This window comes from Phocoena phocoena, chromosome 12 (assembly GCF_963924675.1).
Source record: "Phocoena phocoena chromosome 12, mPhoPho1.1, whole genome shotgun sequence".
Lineage (NCBI taxonomy): Eukaryota > Metazoa > Chordata > Mammalia > Artiodactyla > Phocoenidae > Phocoena > Phocoena phocoena.
In genome coordinates, this window is record NC_089230.1 from 26,292,535 (window position 1) to 26,298,534 (window position 6,000).

Here is a 6,000-nt window from a genome sequence, read left to right on the forward strand (position 1 = left end):
CTCTACATTCTGGAGCTTGGACTCTTTTGGTCACTAGAGTTACCAGCTGGGAATGAATGAACAAACAAAAACAGATGTATAATTATTGAACTGTTTTCAAAAATACCCACCTCGTCTCATCTTTACAACACCCCATGAGGAGGAATTGCTGTCCGCATTTAAGGTGAGGAATCCATCAGATTAAGAGACTTACCCAGTAAGTGGTGGAATGGGGATTCTGCTTCCAGTGCTTTCTCCAGTAGATCTCAGCTGCCGGCTGGTGCTTATGGCATAAGTGTGTGGAATTATAGTCAGATGCTAAGAAAAGCTAGACAATTTGCAAAACTAACAAACAAAAAAACAGCTCTTTTTTCTTAATGGATTTGTACCTGCTATTATTTTTTTTGTTTAGATACCATTCGTATGCAAATGGGCATAAGTCTTTTTTTTAAATTCATTAATTTATTTAATTTTTGGCAGCGTTGGGTCTTCATTGCTGTGCGCAGGCTTTCTCTAGTTGCGGCGAGCAGGGGCCACCCTTTGTTGCTGTGCGTGGGCTTCTCATTGCGGTGGCTTCTCTGGTTGCTGAGCAACGGCTCTAGGCATGCGGGCTTCAGTAGTTGTGGCTCGCAGGCTCAGTAGTTGTGGCCCACAGGTTTAGCTGCTCGACCAGGGATTGAACCCATGTCCCCTGCATTGGCAGGAGGATTCTTAACCACTGCACCACCAGGGAAGTCCAAAATCATCTCTTCGGTTTTTTAAGAGTACCAATCTTCACGTTCCATAACAGGGTGCCAAACTCAGTGAACTGATTTTACCTCAACAGTTCCACCTGTGTTATGCCATCTATAGAACTGTTCTTTTCCATCATTTCCAGTGTTGTCGTGCAGGGCTGCATGGAACCAGATATGACTCTCTCCAGATCTGTAGGGATCCTGTGTTCCACATAGCAGGATTCCCACTTGACTCCTGCTGAATGTTTGGGAAACATTACTACAGCTGTCCCCACACACCCAGCCTGCAGGTAGGACTCATGTTTATCAAGTCTCTGTTATAAGCAGATGTTTGGCAAATTTCTCTTACTGATCCCCTAGAGACCTGGTGAGGCAAGTATTACACATTTTTTTCCAAGTGAGGAAACTGGGGCACAGGAAAGCTAAAAGTTGTTAGGTAAACTAGAAATCACAGAGATATGCCTTGGGAATATAATAGGAACTCAGAATGTAAATGAAACTTTGAGGACAGCAGGGCTGAGACCTTGTGCAGCTAGGGCATGGGGACAGGTACAGCTCAAAGGCTAAGTCAGCCAAGTGCTGGGATATGGGAGACAGGAGCCCAGCGTGACCTTGAGCAGGTCCCTCTGCGGGAGTCTGCCGGGCTGAGGGAAGGACACATCCCTTCCCCCAGGGATTGGGGGAAGGCAGGCGGCCTCTGCAGTTATGAAGGTGGAGTCCCTATTTTGGGGAATATGGGATGTTTAAAAGAGTCCAGAGACCCCAGTAATCACAACTTAGTCAGTGTTCTGGGTTTGTCTGGGCACTTGGGGGAGGGGGATAAGAAATGGCATCCTATAGGACTTTGAGCACCAGGATGGGGACCCCGCTGCAAACGAATGAATCTCAGAGAAATGTATTTTGAGACTCAAACTCGAGTTTCACTTATCTCCGAAGTCCAGGCTTTATCCACTGTGGTCTGATGTCTCTAGCTTCCTATGTAAACAAAGGGACACTAAACCTTCCACTTGTCTTTGAATATACATTATTCTTTAACTTTGACAACAGGCACCTACCTCCAGGTACAGCCTTCAGTGAAGCTGTAAATACACTGGAATAAGTTACGATGGTTACTCATGATGCTATAGTAAAATAGTACATAAAGGCATTATTTTAAAACAGGAAAGGTACTTTCCTTACTCTCAGGTTCATGAGGATTAAAAAATCTTTCTAGAAGCTCAGTGTCCATCTTGTTGTATTGCCTGGATGTTTTACCTTTGCTCATGAATAAGAAATTAACAGTAATCTGTTTCTCTGCCCTTCAACTCCCAGAAAGCAAAGCAATAGGAAAGGGGATTTCCAAATGCAAATGGTTGCCAAAGTCAGCCTGTTTTTCTTTCCTGGGAATCATGAAAAAGCAACAATGAGAACTGAAGTTAAAAAGCTTCTCCACTTGGAAGGTTGGTTTTTAATTCTCTCTGTAAAAACCCTTGGATCAGAAAAAGTAATCTGAATTGCAGAATTGTTAAAGAAATAAATAGAGGGAAAAAATTACATTTCAGAGCCAAAGGGAGAGCCTGTGGGATACATTCCAGAGTAAATTCCTAGTGTAAATACTTGTACTGTTATAAAGAATAAAACAAATGAAATAAACATCTGACAAAAGGAGTTTTTCGTAAAAAAAAAGAAAAACAGGTTAAATAGAAGAAAGATAGAAGAAAGGAATTTTAAAAGGTAAAAGGAGATATGAATGAGACATTAAATTTTTAAAAAGCAGAATATATAACTAATCATAAAATCTGGTTCCTTGAAAAAAAATTCAACTCTCTGCAAATACATTTAAAAGCATAAATGAAGTGCGCACTCTTCTAAAGGAAACATAATTTGTAGACTTTTCTGAAGAGAATAAGGACCACGTAGCCCCTCATTACCAAGAAGGGATGAAGAAAATGATGTTGGCCCCCTGTGGATGGGCTCTGCTGGCTTGTTCAGTACTGGATGCCTAACCTGGGGCCTGGCACACGGCACATGCTGAGTAAAGATTTGTTTGAGTGAATAAAGAAAGGAATGAATGGTCAAATCTTTCTTTATGGAATCAACATTACAAGTGAAAACAACACATGGTTTTATAATAAACCTCATACCCTGAGGGCAGGGAGATCTGACTGCACCCCTCACTGTGTCACAGCATGCTATGGAGCCTAGTCAGGTTGTCCTAGCCTCTCTGTGTCTCAGTTTCTTGTAACATCAGGATAATAATACAGACCTCCTGGGCTTGTTGTAATGATTAAGTAAGATAATGTATGAAAATGGGACTTCCCTGGTGGTCCAGTGGGTTAGACTCCTTGCTCCCAATGCAGGGGGGCTGGGTTCAATCCCTGATCGGGGAACTAGATCCTGCATACATGCCGCATCTAAGAAGCCCACATGCTGCGACTAAGGATCCCGCATGCCACAACTAAGACCTGGCACAGTGAAAATAAATAAATAAATTCATTCATTAACTTTAAAAAAAGATAATGTATGAAAAGAATCCACCATAGTGCCCCACAATTATTAGATATTATTATCAACACTAAAACACCATTAAAATTACTGTAAGAAATTTTATAAAGATGACATCTTGTAGATAAGCTTAAATTTTTTTTCTTTTGTTATGAAAATTTTCAAATATATACAAAAGTACAGAGTATAATGAACCCCCGTGCACCCAATACCCAGTTTCAATAATTATCAGCTCATGGCTGGTCATCCCCTTCCCCAAACACTTGGATTATTTTGAAGCACATCCCAGACATTATGTCATGTCATCTATAATACTTCAATATCTATTTCTAAAACAATAATAATAACCAAAATCCCATATCACACTTAAAAATAAATTAATAATGATTCCTTAATTAGATGAATTGTTGGTCGGCTGGAAGCCACAGGAGAAAAGAAGAGAATCGAGTCGGTCCAAGGCAGGGCTTTAGGTAAGTTCTCTCCAGATCCAACATGATAGAGGCATCCACTGTCACTGTCAAGGTAGTCTCTTTGTGCTGAGGGTCTGATGGCTGGGGGTTGGGGGTGGGGGCGAGATAGAGGGGAGGGGAGGGAATAAGTTTGAAGCCAGCATTTCATGCCTGAAGAAAAGTAAAGCAAGGGTCTCCCATTATCTGTAATTTTCTTACTTCCCAAAACAAATCTCATTTCATTTGAAACAATTCTGTACAAATTCCTTGGCTTCCAAATTGGTGAGATTTTAGAATTGAATTGTATCTTTTCATTACCTTGAGTCACAGTTGGTAGTGTGGCTTTTATGCACTCTGATATCACACAGTGAGCTCATCTAAGGGTGACAAGACTAGTTTAGTTTCTGAAAATTTTTTTTAAAGATTTTTTGATGTGGACCATTGCTTAAACTATTTATTGAATTTTGTTACAATATTGCTTCTGTTTTATGTTTTGTTTTTTTGGCCCCGAGACGTGTGGGATCCTAGCTCCCTGAGCAGGGGTTGAAGCCTCATCCCGTGCATTGGAAGGTGAAATCCTAACCACTGAATCACCAGGGAAGTCCCTGGTTTCTGAAATTTAACATAGCACAGAAGCTCACACATCTCTGAGAGAATTCAGTTCTTAGACTATTTGATGCTCTGCTCTCTTTCCCCCATTTCCCCTTATTTGTTCTACAACATCAGGAACCCAGTGGAAACCCCAATTTCCTTCTCTGCTGCTACTTATTAAACCTTAAATTAAGATATTTTCTTTTTTTCTTAACTGGAATTTGAAGCAATTTGGTTGCTCCAAAACATAAGCTACTGGCATTAAAGATATTGAACATCGATAGTTCAAACCCAGATTTCTATTCCCCATTTAAAACCAAGGTGGATGAAAAGTCTAGAGTTCAGTGGCTAACATGAGCAAGGAGATGAAGGACGACGCTGAGGAGGCTAGGAGACAAGGAGTCCCCAGAAGGGGCAAAGGGCACCTAAGATAGGCTGCTTGTTTCTTCTTTGAAAGCCTAAGCCAGCTTAGAAGCAATGGAAACTTCACCTGGAGGAGATAAGGAGTTTGGATTCAGAAGTCTGACCCAGCACAATGGCACTGGGAAACACCCTCCATCCTGCTGGGGAAGTATGTCTACTTCCCCCTTTAGCAGTCTGGTTTGGGTAGGTAGGGCAATGTCTATTTTATTTGCTGCTGCATCCTTGCTGCTGAGAGCAATGCCTAGCACGTGGTAGGGCAGCAAATATGTGTTCTTGACTTAATTAATACTTAAATAATTATTGATTAATTAGTACTGCTCTGCAGCCATCACTATTCCTTACTAAAGGGGCTATTCTACCGAGAACTTGAAAGTTTGACTACCCAAGAGGAAAAAGAAACCAGCATATATTTCTTCTTCTGACCCGAAAAGCCCCTTTAAAACAATCTTTATGACTTTCTTGTGCTTTAATGTATAATTTTAGTGTCTCTAAAATCATGTGGTACAAAAAAATTTTTTTGGTAATAAAACTGATGTAGTGAGTCATGGGCAAAGAACAGATGACCTAGTTTGATTAGATAAGAAGATAGGACAAAGATTTAATGTAGTTCAAAATGAACATTGCCCCCGCATTCATCCTTTTAAGGAATTACTTGGTTTGACGGGCTCAAAATCTTTATCAGCTAGGTTGCTGGAAACCGAGGGCAGGAATGGAAAAGGAAGAGGCATGAGCTGAGTGGGGCCCATTGACCGGGGCGGCTGTGGAGTGTGGGAGGGAGCCCTGCAGAGAGGCTGAGGGGGCAGAGGGTATGAGGTCTACACCAGGGAGGTTACTCGAGGAGCTTCCATGAAAGCAAGAAAAGGAAGAATCAACCAGAGACCCCACCTGCTTGAACCACTGCCAGGGGCCCTGATCATTGCAACTGCCAAGCCCTTTACTCAGAATCACCCTGGCAGCCCCTCTGCCCTCTCTGCCAGAATCCCCGAAGGCCTCCTTCACTCACCTGCGAGCATCTTGCATAATTCCTCACCCTACCTGCCCTCCGGGCCACCCATCCTCAGTGTTTCGCCTTTTCTCAGCTAGCAAAGCTTCCAAAAAAACAAGCGTCCACATCAAAGTGACTTAACAGCAAATGTTTTCTGAAATGATTCTTAATACTTATTACCCCCAAATTATAATACAATATAATTTATGAACAAAATGAAATTGTATTTGCTTCAAGAACCATGGTTACAACCAAAAGGGGATGTTGAGTGGGACGATTCAAGTTTCCTCTCCTGTCCAGAGCTGTCCTCCCCTTGAGGGGAACGCTGGTCGCCTGACCAGTCACGCTCGCAACC